Genomic DNA, 15,917 nt, shown 5'->3' on the forward strand with positions numbered 1-15,917 from the left:
TGTCTTATAGACCTCTTTTTCCACCCGCAGGGAAATCAGTCAAAACGGTTGTTGCATTCTAGGCAAAGCTTTCCCCTTTTACGGTTACCAGTGAGCCTCAAGTCAAGCCGAGACTCTGACCTGCACAGATGCAGTGGCCTGCCCCTGGTCTCGGCACTCAGAGCCTGCCGACTGACCCCTCGGCTGCTCGCCCCACCTGCCCTGTGCTCCTGCGTCCTGACGTGGTGGCCGGGCCAGCATAGTCACTCGTAGTCCAGTTTCCACTTCCCTTCCTAGCACCTGCTAGGACCACAGAAGGAAGACAGTGATCCCAAATGACAGGGCGCAAAGGTCACATCACTTCTGGGTCGGGCACCTAGTATCGGGCCAGCTACATCCGCACAGCTCGTGTTCTGTGCCGGGCACCTTGCGTTTCACCCACATTGGCTCACTTGATCTTTTGGCCACTGCCCGGAAGACACTGCCATTCCCGCCGTGAGAAGCTGGGTAGTGGGCCTGGGTCTCGCCCTGAGCTCTGCCACCACGACACCAGAGTGCAGCCCGTCCCTTCGGGCCATTCAAACCAGGCAGGAATTTAGAGATTAACTGGCCTTCCCCATCACCTACCTAGGGTCACCTGGGGAGACGTGATCACTCTGGGGACTCAGTTCTGTGTTCTTCCATCATGTCCCCCCTGCTAGATGGACAACCAAGGAGGAGGGTGGCTGCTGGTCGTGGGCCTTCGATGTGATCTTCCAGGAGGTGTGAAGAGGGTTCATGTCCTGGTGCTGTGAAGAGAAAGGAAAACGTGGCTCTGACCTTTAAGGCTCCCTGTAAGAAGCCCAGAGGATGGCCAAGGGCCCCTAACCCTCTTTGTGTCTTTCAGTAGCCAGAGGATCTTTATCACGAGAAGCCTCCCAGTGTGAAAGGCCAACCAAACCCCATTTCGATATGTCCCGAGATGAGCTGAACCCATTGTTGGGAACCCAGATGATGCACCACTAGGCCAACCTCAGGAGGAGCCAGGAGCCAGGCCTAAGCTTCTAGGAAGCCAGGCCCAAGCTTCTAGGAAGCCAGGGGTGGGGGTGGGGGAATGTTCCTGGGTCTCCGCGCGAGCTGCTACTTTCTCTCCCACTCCTTAGAACTCCTGCGTGGGACACGGCTCCGAGCAAGGAGCCCTTCTTGTGGCATCAGGCCAGAGGGCCCCATTACAAGGCCCATCATGCTCTCCAGACCCTGTAGCGTGGGTGCCGTGGGAGAAAAAGGACAAGCATAGGGTGGAGGGTGCGCTTCCACTGACTGGGAGATGGGCCCCAGCCAGGTGGGGAGGAGAGAGGAATGGGGGTCAACATACAACCAAGGGCACAGGCGTCCCGGACTACAAATGCTGTGGGACCCCCAAGGGGTCTGTTGCATCTGAAAGAGTAAAGACTTCTTGGAAGAAGTGGAGGCCCAGCCGGGCTGGAAAAACAGGGGATCTCAACAGAACCGAAGAAAGGGGAAGGTGTTTTGGGTGGAGGCAGGGGGCGTGGGGAAGAGCAGGATGAAGCTCAGAAGGGAAGAGGTGTGAGCAGAGGGTCTCAGTCCCTCCATCAGCAATCTGGCTGCTTGCCTCCTTCATTCGGCACAACGGAGGCATTTTTGGAACCCCGCCGAGGTGCGGGGCAGAGCTGATAAGACGAGAGTCTGGCGGGAGAGCCGGCTGGGGGCCTCGCAAGATGGTGTCACTGAGGATAAAAGCAGAATCTTATTCTTACAGCCGAAAGCAAAGCAAACACACGTGGGGAGCGGGCAAGTGCTAGGAAGGTTTATACTTTATATTTTTACATATTTTCTAATTTTTTTTTTTTTACAATAAGCATATGTTATTTCTAGAACCAGAAGAAAATAAAGTTGTAAAACAATTTTGGGGGCTTAGCTGACACAGAGTTCAACACATCAATGGGGAGACGGAGCTGCCCGCCTCCCCAAAAGCCAAGGTGATCTTGGGCAACATTAGGAGTGTGGCGTCAGCAACCGGCGTCGCCTCCCTGCAGTCAGGGCTGGTCACCGGGCTGTGGGTTTGAGGCCCAGTCCTGTCTCATGCTGTCTGTGGGGCCTTGCGCAAGTGACCTAACCTCACAGTCTCTTCACCTATAAAATGAGCTGGCTTCCCGAGCCTGAAAGTCCCTTTCCTATATAAAGACTTTATGTCTCTAGGTTCCCATCTTGAGAAAACCTTTGAAGAAACTCACCGACAGCGTGTGGAGGAGATGTGGTGGGTAGGTGGCGATGGCCAGCCAAGAGGCAGCTGGCTTGAAGCGGAGGGCAAGGCTGACCCCCGGGGGTTCCAGTGTTGAACCAGCAGCAAGAGGGGAGGATTAGACTAGGCAGAGCGAAATGCAGGGATTGGAAGACTTTCAAGTCCCGGCATGGCTCACCCAGGGGGTGACTAATTGGGTACGGGGAATGGGAGGGAGCCCCCTGCACTGTATTTGGAGGGCTGAGGCTGGGAAGCCACTTGTTAGCGATTTCTTTCTTTCTCCTTTTTTTTTATTTTTTAAGATTTTATTTATTTGACAGAGAGATCACAAGTAGGCAGAGCAGCAGGCGGGGCAGGGAGCTGCGGGGGAGCAGCGGGGGAAGCAGGCTCCCTGCTGAGCACAGAGCCTGATGCGGGACTCAATCCCAGGACCCCGAGATCATGACCTGAGCCAAAGGCAGAGGCTCAACCCACTGAGCCCCCAGGCGGCCCTTGTTAGCGATTTCTAACAGGACTCTGTCACGGGACTGAAGGCTGGACGAAACAATCTTCAAGACTCTTTCTACCTGCAGAATTCGAAAAGGCCAGGCTGAAGTGCAGCGATCATGACTTCCAGGCCTGTTTACAATTCCCAAGAAGGCAGAGCCGGGGTGAAATGCTGGTGAACAGAAAGGAATAGGAAAGACAACACTGGAAAGAGACCAGTTGGGGGGCTGTCTCATAAGCTGGGCTTGAGGGGACGGAGACCTGGAGTGGCTGGGGGAAGCAGACCCCTTCTCACTGCCTCTGGCCCTAGCCTGTCCCCTAGAGCCACCCAGAACCAGGCCACTCCCTGGGGAGGTGGGAGCCACTTGACACAGGGTATCCTACCCTCTTCATGCCCAAGACCAACGTGCCTTCCTCCCCTCCTCATGCCACCCTCCTTCCCAGGTTTCTAGAATCTGTTTTGATATTGCATCCCCCACCACCCAGGCTAACGCTTCCCAGCTTTTTTTAGTTCCTGTAGCCAATCAGTCAACTCCCCTCAATGCTCCCTCTGAGCCTGCTCTTCTCTCCAGGCAGCTCCCCCTAGGGGGCCGGCTGGATGGCAAGACGGGCTCAGATCATGCAGATTCTGGTCCACCGCCACGGCTGAGCATTGAGAATTAGACCTGCCAGGTTCTGTTTCCTGAATATGAGAGCTGGGTATCAGGTGACTGATTTCCTGTTTCTCACTTATTCTCTCTACATCAACTGGGCAAGGACTTCTACCCTGGTCCATCTTTCAAAGTAGAGTAACACACAAATCCGGGGTCTCACAACACGCTCTGAGGAAGGGGTCAAGGCACCAGCCTCACGGTGTGACCTGCCCCGATCAGATCACAAACAGGGCCACCACCAGCCCTTAGACTTATCCTCTGACTTTAGGCTCAAGGGGCTGCCACCCCCACCCCCACAGAGAAGAAACCTGGGCAAGTGAGTGTCACAGGGTGGTCTGCTCGGTGTCCCCACTGCCAGGCCACACTGCCCATTGGCATCAACAGCAGCTTCCTTTTTCCTGAGAGCCGAGGGACCCAGAGAGGCTCCCGGGGTCCCAGGCGTCACTCCCTGCTAACCCCAGAACCCTCGAAGTGAGCAATTGCCTCAGGCAGACACATCAGTGGTCCTAGACTAGGAGCTAATCACGGCTTCCGCCTTCCGCTGGCTGAGCTCCTACTATGCGCCAGGCAGCCTCCGGCTTCGCTTCCCTCTGACGTCATCACTAATCTCCGCAATGACCCTAGAGGTAGCTATTACTGTTCTATTTTTAAACAAAGAAACTGAGGCTCAGGGAGATTAAACATCTTGCTCAAGGTCACATGAATGGCAAGCCATGAGGCCAGGCTCCATCCTGGGGGACCCCACCCTCGAGCAGAGGTCTCTGAAGCTCCCCAGTATCACATATGTCAGTAGGGCTGAGGAAAGGAAAAGAGAGAGAACACGCGACATGATTGGGCACCCCCCTCCCACCTCTCTGGTGGCCTATGCACCAGCCCCAAGGTCAGCGCTGTTGCTGTCTGTCCAGACAAGGAAAGTGAAGCCTAAAGAGGTCACCTGCTGTCAAGGTCACCACGTCCAGGGGCGCCTGGCTGGCTCAGTGGGTTAGGCCTATGCCTTCGGCTCAGGTCATGATCTCAGGGTCCTGGGATCGAGCCCCGCGTCGGGCTCTCTGCTCAGCCTGCCGTGGGAGGGATCCTGCTTCCCCTTCTCTCCCTGCCTGCCTCTCTGCCTACTTGTGATCTCTCTCTGTCAAAATAAATAAAATCTTAAAAAAAAAAAAGGTTACCACATCCACCTGGCCCCTGGCTGGAACCCCCAGCCTCTCACTGTTGAGCATCACACTGACTTCCCTGAAAGTATGTGGAAACAGAAAAAGAGGGAGTTCTGGAAACTCCTAAGTCAGGCTGTAGGGAAAAAGCCAAAGTCCTCTGCGGAGACCAAGGGGGCCAACAGTGTGCAAATCTGGCTCCTACCACAGAAACGCCAGGGATCTCGTTCCTATTAAGGTTACGGCCACAACCATCTTCCAAATATGCCAAACCCGGAGAAAGGTAGGGAGGAGGGACACCTAGGGGAGTGAGAGCGGGTCAGGGCATTCCAAACCCACAGGAGCTCCACAGTGAACTCCCAGCATCCACCCCCATGTGTACCCTGACCTCCTCCCTACAGTCCCAGTTTTCCAAGGTAGCGATCTTGGCGGGGAAGAAACTCATCCTGTCCTCACCACCTGGGCTTGTCCTGTCCAGCCGGCTCCTGCCCAGCCCCCTCCCGACCTCCCCCGCCTCTTGGTGGGGGGGCGACTCCAGGTAACAGGCCTGGGCTCCTCCTCCTCCCCACGCGCAGTAGCTGAAGGACACCAGGAGAACTGGTAGGACTTGCGTCCCTTTTGCCAGAGGCACAAACAAACCTGCCGGCGGTAATAACAGGGCAGAAGAGCGGACTGCCTGAGACTCAGGAGGCCCTCAGGCTCGCTGCCAGCCACCCGTGCCACAGGGCCTTGCTCAGAAGCAAGAGGGGCCCTCAGAGAGTGGGGTTCTCTCCAGTCCTGCCACGAGAGACCTAATACTTCCTCCCCTACAAGATGATTCTCTTCTAACACCCCCGAGCATTCGTTTCCAGCATTTTCCAGAGGTTCTGAGAGGCTCAAGTCAGGGTTTTCCGAAGCGCTATTCAGAAGCCTTGGGGGGGTTCATCATCACCCCCCAAGCCAGAGGCTGGTGTAAGGGGAGGGGGGGGGTGAGGTTTGGGAGGTCAGGGCGGAAGGGATGGGGGTCGTCCTTACCGGCCTTGGTGCCTAGGAGGGGAGGAGTGGTGTTCCCTAAGGAGGCCAGAGTGCTTGTGGGGGTGAGCACTGAAGGAGGAGGCCTTTAAAAGTTTACTCTGTTTTGCTGATTCACAGACCTGTACCCCTGGGGATAAAAATACATGTTTATAAAAAATAAAAAATTAAAAAAAAAGTTTTCTCTGTTTGAGGGGAACGCAAAAGGAGAAAAAGTAGAGGAAAAGAGCAGAGCATCCACGGGCTGGTTGGGAGAGTCAGGGAAATCAGTATGGACCCCGCTTCAAAATGGGCTTTGAAATGAGATGTAAATGAGATTTTAGCAGATACAAATTCAGCCTCTGTATAAAGAGTTCTTATATATCAATAAAAAATAATATATGCCATTGAAAGCCGTAAATAGGATGAATACGCTATTCATGAACGAGCTTCAAATGATCAAAATCATATGAAAAAAATTCAGCTTCGTTCAAAATCAAAGAAATGGAAATTAAAATCAGATCCAGAAGTCTATCATAGAACTGGTCGTAATCATGAAACAATAGGGACAATCTAAGCATTTAACTCTAGAGAACCATTAAGAATTATAACGAAATACTATGTATCCAATAAACACGATGGTATAAAAATATTTCCTAACAGGAAAATGTTGGCAATATACTAAGTGTTAAAAACATATTCTGAAACAGTGTTATGGGTGGGCCCATTTTAATCTTGGTAAATACAAGTAAGTCTACGCGCACATCATAAAAATTACAGAAGACTAGACACGGCACTTACAGTACTGAGTTATTACTCAACGGTGGACTTACAGTTTTATTGTCTTGTTTGTTCATCTATCTTTTATACTTTTCCTACAATGATCCCTTTTTGATTTTGCAATGAAAACTTCCAGGGGACTTCGAAAGAGTCTTTGGCAGAGGAAATGTATGAGGAAGGCTGATGTCGGAGGTCTCCTGAGGTGCAGAAGTGGGGGTTAGAAAAAGAGATCCAGGAATCACAACTGTGCTGTTACTCTGAAATCTCTAGGGGGCCCATGACCTTGTAGAGAAAGCCCAGAGGATGTGCAGTCGGAGAATGAATGAATCCCAACTCTTCCTCAGTTGGCCCTGAGGAAGGCACTTTATCTTTCAGAAACTATCAAGTGGAAGTAACAGTAACACAGGATTACTGTGAGGATTAAATAAGATAATTATTTGCTTTGTGAGGTATAAATCCCTAAACGAACGCGAGAGGTTGTCATTAATAACATTCATCCCTGGCTCAGCCTTAGCAGGAAAGCTGGCCAGCTGCGCACAGGTCAAGGTCGCGCTGGCTGCTGGGAATGCTGGATACGCTGGAGTGGGGGCAGGGGTGGGGGAAGCAATTTTCCCACGTGGCTCAGGGATGCTGATGTCCTGGTCCGTGGCTGCAGATTTTAAAAAGCCAAAGCAAGTAAACTCACTCTGAGCTCAGAGGAAGGGTTTTGGAGACCTTCTGACTGCCCTCTAAGGTAAGAATACAGAGCCTGTGCTGAGAGACCCCTGGTTCGTGTGTGCTGGGCGCTGGGAAAGGGGAGAAGTGGCCCAAAGCACAGAAGTCTACCCGTACTTGTTTACTGATGTTTGGGCAAGATGCTTGGGGCTGAGCTGGGCGGACCGAGGATGCCACAGCTCGTCATCTAAGGAGACTGGGAGAGGCTGGGCGGTGGTTCTGGTTAGATGGGTCCGCGCCCTGCACGAGACGAGGGAAGTCATGGCTTCTGGGCGGAGGTGGGAGGCACGCCAATGAATCATAAACCCCTCTCATTCATAACTGGTTAGCTGGCTCTGACAGGGCCACGCAAGGTTTTTACGCAGTGTGGTGCCCAACTGCCCCCTCGAAGAGCGCCACTTCCCTCCTCCCTCTAGATGCAAGGGATCTGCTGACCCGCTGACAAGCTGAGCACCGCCCCACCACGTTTGGAGACTCCTTGTTGACGGTGCCTCTCCAAGGCCTTCAGATCTTCACTCTCCTTTTCTCTCTTTGTTCGCTCCTTCTCGACGCCCCTCCCGCCTTCCTGCCTTGTCTTCTGTTCACTTCCTTTTCTTCTTCGGAGTTCGTTTTGTGGCTCTTCCTCTCCTTGTTGCCCAGGTGTCCCTCTCCTTCTCAAGGCCACCTTCTGTCGGGTTCGGGACCCAGGCAGCACCTTCCTCTGTGCTCTTCATGTCACAGGCACCCGCCACTCAGAGTCACTCGATGCTGGGGTGTCCTGAGCTGGAGCCCAGCCGTCCGCAGCGCAAGGCTGCCCCTCCTGCGGGGCTCCCCGAAGCTCTGGTTCCCGACCTTTCCTCCTTGTTTCTCCTACTCCCCTCCTCCATGACCCAACAAGCCTTTTCAAATCTTTCTGTAACTAAGTTTTTCTCCTAATCCTCCTGCCAACCCTGCTCCCCTGTCCCCGGCCCAGGTCCCTCTCTCTTCTGTGGGGGCTTCTGATCTATCTGTACCTTGCTGCTGCTGACATGTCCTGGACTGAAACCCTGGGGTGTGGCTTCACCTCCTTGTCGGTGGCGGAAGAGGCAAGGACAGCTGTGCGCTCCTGTCGGCTGCCCCCCACTGCCTCCGCTCTAGGCTTTTCTAGGTTCTTCTGTTTATCCCCGTGATCCAGGCGAGAGCTGGGATGGAGTGTTTTCTGTCTCTTTTATTCCTTAGAACCTCACCCCGCTGTATTTTTTCCAATTGAAACCTCATTTCGAAATCTCCTACCCCCCCCCCAAAAAAGGAAATCTCCTACCTAAAGGGTTTCCCAGTGCCTCCCAGTTTTGAATCAAGCTGTTGTTTACAGCACACCCGGATCAGGAATAGAGACGTCAGGGGGGCTAGATCTGATACTACACCCTGAAGACATTCATGTGCCCGAATCAGTCACTGGACTGGTGGCACCTGGACAAACAAAACTATTTCCTTCTTATCTCCCAAGAAGGAAGAAACCAAGTAGGCTCCAAGCTGAGAACAAGGACTGGCCAGAAGGCAAATACCAACTTGGCCATATTCCTCCCCTGGGGAGAAGTCTGAGGGAGGGCGGTCCCCGGGAGTCCAGCCTGCCCGCCAGGGAGATCTCTCGAAGCAGCCCACAGGATTCTCTGCCCCTCAAAGTGCCCAGTCCCTCCCAGGGGGCCATTTCATAAGAATATGCATCCTAGGTCCCCACCCAGGACTAACGGGGTAGATTTCTAGCCCTAGGGACCCTGAGTCAGGAGCAGCCTCTAGAACAGACACAGGGAAGTGAGTCAGTGTTTTTTGTTTTGTTTTGAACAAGCAGATTATTCCATGCATACAAAGGTGACCCTCCACCTGCCTCGGTAACCTGACAGCTCTCTGTCACCAGCAAGAAGGGTCCACCTGTGGTCCTTCTGATTCTCCAGAAGAAGCTGATGGATCAGTTGGGTTGAATGGGCATCCTGGATCTCTGCGTCGTGTTCTGGCCAACAACAGAGTCCACCTTGACTTTTATTTTTAAAAATCTATTTAAAGCCCCAATTCTTTTTTTTTAAATTATTTATTTTAGACAGCGAGAGAGAGCGTGTGCACGTGCACATGCATGAGTGAGGGGGAGGGGCAGAGGGAGAGGGAGGGGAACAGACTCCTGACTGAACATGTAGCCTGACCCAGGGCTTGATCTCAAGACCCTGAGATCATGAGCTTGAGGTCACAACGTGAGCTGAAACCAAGAATCCCGACACTCAACTGACCGAGCCACCCCAGTTCTGCATCTAAGTCCCAGAGAGCCGATCCCTTCGTCTGAATGGTCAGAGAACAATATGGACATCGAAGCAGCCTCTGGAGACTCTCGTCACCCTCTCTTTGAGGTGAATGCTGTGGACAGGAGCTAAGTAAGCTCTTCTGTTCCTATAATTTGAGGGGAGAAAACACCATCTGACGCCACAGCAAAGCTCCTAGTGTTGGCACTTGGTGTCACTCTTGCTACACCTTGCCTCAGCTCAAAGCTCTCCACGGACTGGTGGCAAGCACCGCAGACGGGCGGCAGAACTCTCTCTCCTCCCTCTCCCCCTCCATATACACATACACGCACACACACGCACACACACAAATGTTGGGGCAGGAGCCCAGTTCTCCTCAGGAAGGGCATGTGTCCAGCCAGAAGGATGACAGGCGTCCCACACGGTGAATGGTAGGAGGAAGGGCCTCAACTTCCCAGAGAAGCCTTGGGTGGAACCCAGGCTCCTGGAATTGTTGGCTGCTGACTTCGCTGATGTTTTCTTAACACTCCAAATTGTTCAGAAGACAATCAAATAGCACAGGCATGCTCGTAAAAACACTAAGAGTCACTTGACGTCGAATTGGCAAATTTTGGTGACAGAAACACAGAAATGAACCACTGAGAGCTGCAAGGCTTGCTGTCTCTTTTTCAAGACCTTGGCGACCAAAACTTTGTCGCTCCACAGTGGGATTTGACACAGTTTTTTCCACTAAGGACACCTTTTGGCGACCAAAAAAAAAAAAAATGCCATATTCCCTTTTAGTTGGTCTAGTTAATTAGCATCACGAAAGTTCTCCTCTTGCCTGGTCCATGGCCACTGTCCCATGTTCTCAAGCTCCCTGAGCCTCTGCTGTTTCTCTCTCATCACTCAACCATTGCCAGGTTCCTCTTGGTAAGGGTTTAAAGAGTTCCCACTGGACTCTGGGCTCACTCCAGAGTCTCTTTCTGCAACCACTCCCCTGCCCTGACACACATTGTCTCTAGAAGATTCCCTTGTCCTTAAGGCTCTCCCACAGATGAAGAGCCCTTAGGATCCCAGAGGATCCCCTTTCTCTGAGGCACCCAGATCAAACCCCCTCCAGAAGAGTGCAGCCTGACTCACTACTACCCTTGGATCACTTCCTGTGCCCCCACAGTCTTCTGTGGGGGCACAGGATTTTCTTCTTACAGAAAATCTAACCGCTTTACAACCCACAAAGGAAGGTGGTTCTGGGTGAAGGAGACACTTGAGAGTCACTGAAGAGTGCTACCCAAGAGGAACCAGTCTGGAAAGGGCAACCTGCCCCGGCACGGCCGCACCCTTATCTGCAGCAGCTTGAAGGAGGGCGACGGTATGTAGCTGATGGGGTTCGCAGTTACTGTGCTGTTCCCTGATCCCGGGCTCCCGGGCTGTTCTGGGCCAGAGCTCTCGGGGAATGCGGGGCTTCACTGTGTCCTTGAAGCAAGATTTCTGACATCTCAGCTCCCCAGGGAGTGGCAGGGTGGGGGGTGGTCACCATTTCCCTGCTGCCTGGTCTTTAAGAACACCTCGTGAGCGTGCATCCTAGGTTCCTAGGTTTCACGAAGATCATCTTACCTCCAGTCTACCTTCGAATCATTCCTGAAACAGGGACTGGAAATATTTAATCTGGCAAGTCGCACCGATGGTGATGGCAGGCCCCATGATGAGGAGACACTGTGGCTGAACTACCATGTATCCTACTTCTGGAGATAAGAGTGTTGATGCCCAGGTCGGGTATGAGCAGCTCCCACCACAGGACCCTGTGGTGCTGGGGCCCAGGCCCTCCTGCTTTCTCTAGGGCGGCATCCCCAGGGTAGCAGATAGAAACCCTGGACTGTGGGGGCACAGGAAGTGATCCAAGGGTAGTAGTGAGTCAGGCTGCACTCTTCTGGAGGTAATTCAGAGTATTTTATATGACCTTTATCCTATGGATCTTATCAATATCCAAGGAAAGAAAGAAGGAAGGAAAAGGGCAGAAGATTTTTCATTTCATCAAAACAAAGCAAACAGGGCACCTGAGGGGGCTCGGTCGGTAGAGGATCCAACTCTTGGTTTCAGCTCAGGTCATGATCTCAGGGTTATGGGATCGAACTCCATGATGGGCTCAATGCTGGGTATGGAGCCTAACTCAAAAAATTAAAGGAGAAAAGAAATACATACAAACCTAAAAACATGGACACTGGCCCTATGGCCCTAGCAAATGAGACAGATTGCTGATTGTGTGCGCATGTGTGTATGGGGAGGTGGGAGTGGGGGGGTCCCCTGCTGTGGTGGTCTTTGGTAATCTGAGAGTTCTGACTGACTTTCAAAAATGGCTGAATTTGACTCCCTCCATCCTAAAAAGTGTACCAAAGTACAAATACCCCCCCGCCCTGCCTTCCTCAAACTTTGTAAACAATAGAGACGCTCACTAGAGTAATTAGAACAAAAACTGTCAGCTAAGGGGTTTGAGAAGGTGTGGCTGGAGCGTTCTGTGTGTTTTCTCTAAAGCCGGACGTGTAGACCGTCCAACATACAAGTTTAATGAGCTTGTTAAATTTGGAGTGACTCTTCACATCTTGTAGTGAGGTCTGGAGTTCAAGTACTTCACCCCTGACATCAAAGAGGCAGTAGAGGATGCTCGTCTCTAAGCGTGTCCTCCAGAGTTGGCTCGAGGACTTCTTCCTCACAGCTTCTCCACCTACCCGCACAGGCAACTGGTCTGAATGATTCAGTCCCCAGGGTTCTGTACAGGGAGATAACTCCTGGCATTCAAAGATGCTTTGACATGTCTGATCTCCAGCTGCCCCTCCCTGGTCTGCCCCGGCTACCCCCAAAACACCTCTTAAACAGCACCAAGATCCTTTAGGGACTTAGATGATTCCCGTAAGATATGGTACTCACCATGGTTAACTCCTACAAGTTCACAAGCTTCTCTAATGCTCTAGTTCAAAGCATTTTCAGTTCAGTAATCTCTGTTTGCTCTAGTGCTTTCTAGTGTTTTCTACCTATGGTATTTCTTTTTTTTTTTTAAGATTTTATTCATTCATTTGACAGAGACAGTGAGAGAGGAAACACAAGCAAGGGGAATGGGAGAGGGAGAAGCAGGCTTCCCGCTGCGCATAGAGCCCTATGCAGGGCTCGATCCCAGGACCCCGGGACCACGACCTGAGCCGAAGGTAGCCTCTTAACCAACTGAGCCACCCAGGTGCCCCTACCTACAGTATCTCTAAACATTCATTTAATTGAACTTAGATTGTGCATAATGTGCTACAATGGGGCAAACTAATCATACGAACAGCGTCTTGCTGACAGGGTAGGTCTAACACAGGAATCACCCCGTCAGCACTGTCGGCCCACGTGGGGCAACATCCAAACCAGCAGCAGGGGCGCCCCACGTCGAGGCACACGTCATCACGAGGCACATGCGGGTGACGTCACTCATCTGGGGCATGGCTGCACTGGCAGGGTCTAAGATGCTCGCCCTTCCCAGTCAGTCTGTTTTTAGAACCAATATCTGTGATGCCACTTCAATATTTACTCTATTTCTGATCCATTGCAGCCCGGAGACTTAGATAAAATAAGCCTGAAGCTGAATACTTCGTCACCACTTTTTCCAGAGCCCCAGGACAGCGCCGCTGGTATCTCGGGCTGTGCGTGACCTTGCTGCCCCACACCATGCAATGCTCTATTAATTAAACAGACAGTCAGCCTTAGAACTAGGTCAACTTCATCCATCCAACTTAAGCCCTTGATTCCATTCCTTTCCGTCCAAGACTATTTAGAGGAAATTTTTCACAGACTGATAATGCAGAAGTGTTCTCGTCGTGCCCCGAGGTCAAGTCCACAGCCAACCCCTAATATCCCACAGCTTCTGCCATCTACCCCAGTATGCGGAGCCTCCCCTGTGAGTTCTTATTTTTCAGGCTCTATCCTTCTCATGGGTTTTCCTGTGATTCGGAGGATATAACCAAGACAAAAGGAAAGTCCCAATCCTGTGTGTGGTCGAATGAGTAAAAACCTTAAGACAAGGGAATCTGGGAAAAATCTTCATGACATCCTAAGTCATGGGGCCAAAGTTTCTGACACTGCCCTGCCAGCCCCAAACCAGGTGGAGACAGACTTGCCTTTCCTTGGGCTGATTTAGCTCCACCGGCTAGGTCTCTACACCTGTGCTCTCTTTCTCTGCCTGCCCCACACTGAATCAGTGCCCACGCGGTTACCTCCCAGGGCTCCTCTAGGGCATCACCAGGTAGAAGACCTTCCTGGGGGAGAGGGGGACACCACCATTCGAGAAGCCTAGCATAACCCTGGGAGTGCCATCCCAAGCCCTCTGCCTTTGGCAGGTACGTGGGGAGGACTCGGGAAAGAGGGGTGTCTTGGGATGTGGCAGCTCGGGTCGAAATGAGTAACTGAGCCCAGGGGGCAGGGAGAGGGCCCGAGCAGGGAAGGAGTTTCCTGAGACATGGCTGCACAGGTCTGAGCTGGAGGCCGTGCTAGAAACTGAATGACGAAACAGAAACGCCTTCATAGTGGTGATCAAAATCCCAGATTAGCTTGGCTTTCTTTCTTTCCCTTTTTTTTTTTTTTATTTTTTTGCTCTAATTTATGTCCATATGACTTTTTTCCTCTGAGCGCATAAAACTTGCACTTTTTCTCTTCTTCCTCAGTACCGTTCCAGAGGCAAGAGAAATAGGAAGCACCAGGTTCTGGCGTTTGGCCAGATTAGGTCACAGGTGGATAGATCTTTCTCCTGACGTGCATCAAATCTAGCCAATAAATGTGCTGGTCTGACATGCACTGTGTGCTGTGAACCGGCGACTCCGGCAGCGAGGAGCCATGAAAGACACAGTCTCTGCCGTTAGAAGCTTTCTTGGACTGATTGGGCCATCATGGCTATTCCTGGCTTCCCACACCTGCCCTTGAAAGAGTGCACAAGGTCAGATTTTTCTAAAGGGAAGCCTCAGCCCTTACCGACTCCCTGGGTAATGAGACCCTTTATTTTCGCTTAAGACCCATCTTCCACTGGTACCAGCTTGTGATAGGTCGTCTCCAGGTTTTCTGTCCTCCCTCCTACTGAAATGCTCCCGGAGAGCGTCACATTCTATAAGTCCAAGCACAAATCTTTCCATAAAACGAGTAAGTCTTCCCAAATTTGTTTGCCTCAGCTGGGACTGGCATAAATCATTTTTCCCAGAATTGGTCTCCATTGCATATTCCATATTCTTCTCATCTTTGACTTTTCTTAATGACCAAAAGAGAGGCTTGCCACCTACCCCTCAAAACGGTTGATAACCGATTTCTGTCTTTCTGCACCAAAATATTTAATGTCCTACAAATACAAGTAATTATTCCCAATGGACCTGTATCATGGGTGAAAAAGGAATTGGAATCCTCACCAGTGCTCGGAGCCCTGGGGATTGCAGCTCGGCTTCCCGGCCTGGGCAAGGTCACTGCTAAGGAGACAACGCCCGTCACTGCTCACCTGCCTCGTTCATGACCACATTTTCCGAACCGAGGAGTGGCAGCAGTCTTGAGGCATGGCCTGGCAAAGGGCCAGTGTATCTTCTGACTCCAAAACTGAGGTTGTCCCAGGAAACTCGCTGTCGCGTGGCTGACCACAGGACAGGTCTGCAAAGCCATTCTCTGCTGCGTTCAGCCTAGGGCTGGCTCAGGGGTCTCTAAATCATCCTGTCCCTCAGTGCTCAACCCGGCCCACTCTCCTGGGACACCCAGCCTTTATACCATTGGTGAAAGCAGACATTGAAATAGTCCTTCAAAATGCCGTATCCACAATGTTTGTTTTCCTTTCTTTCCACCAAATCGGTCTCCCCTTTCAAAACGAGAGATATCAGCAGTCACTGAACATGACCGTGTGCTTGATTCCTGGGCAGGAGGAGGCGTTCCTGCTCTCTCGAAAACTGGCTTTTCCCAGATTAAAAAGTAATTATTCTAAAAGAAGGTTTGACGGTTAAAATTAAACCACAGCCCCAAAGCTCTCAGAACCTGGCCTCTGGACAAATGCCAGAGAGGACGGCGGTGGGCATCTTGCTGAGAAGCAGCAAAAGGGACCCACTCGGAGGAAGCAATCCCCAATGGCCATGTTAGAAAATTAAGTAAAATGTTGGAACCTGCTCAACCACCCTACTTCAGTTAGAAGGCACTTTTTAACAACATTAGGAAAGCGAAACTAGCTGTGGGTGGGGTGGAAATGCTGCCAGGTCACCTTGCCTCAAGAAATCCGACGAGCCCGCCGACATGACGGACGTGCGGTGTTGGCACCAGCGTGGCCCCGCAGGACCGCGTGGCTGCGAGGACCTCGCTAGCAGTTTCTGTGGCTCCCTGCCCGGGGGCTGTACCTAGGTTTTGGTGATCACTAGGCTCGTCACTTGAGGTAACTTGGGTTCCCAGCCATGATTTGTAATTCCTCGGCGTGATTAAGAAACAATCATCTAGGAAAACACAGATGCACGCATTGGGGCGCAAGAAGGGCCGGAGAGTGCTGGGAGCTCGCTGGGTCAGAAGTCTGGGAGGGGGCGGTGCTGCGGGAGGGCAGGGGCCCGGGAGGTCTGGTGAGGCAGCTCTGAGGCCAGCCTCGCAGCGCCCTCTCCTGGAAGGCTGTGCGCACACCAATAGGGCTGCGTGGAGGAGGACCCGCCGGACAAGTCTTCTCCCAGGC

At 52.1% G+C, this 15,917-nt stretch overlaps 1 long non-coding RNA gene across 1 annotated transcript in view; it reads right to left on the reverse strand.

The window, feature by feature from the left end:
* Positions 1–15,917, reverse strand: part of LOC309873288 — a 39,430-nt gene that overhangs the window by 9,673 nt on the left and 13,840 nt on the right. The window contains exons 5-7 of the long non-coding RNA XR_014316258.1: positions 6,332–6,475; positions 1,592–1,706; positions 607–767 (exon numbers count right to left, since the gene is read on the reverse strand). This is a non-coding gene — a long non-coding RNA (uncharacterized lncRNA). The remainder of the gene's footprint in view (positions 1–606; positions 768–1,591; positions 1,707–6,331; positions 6,476–15,917) is intronic.

Source organism: Mustela nivalis (assembly GCF_964662115.1).
Source record: "Mustela nivalis genome assembly, chromosome: 9".
Taxonomy (NCBI): domain Eukaryota; kingdom Metazoa; phylum Chordata; class Mammalia; order Carnivora; family Mustelidae; genus Mustela; species Mustela nivalis.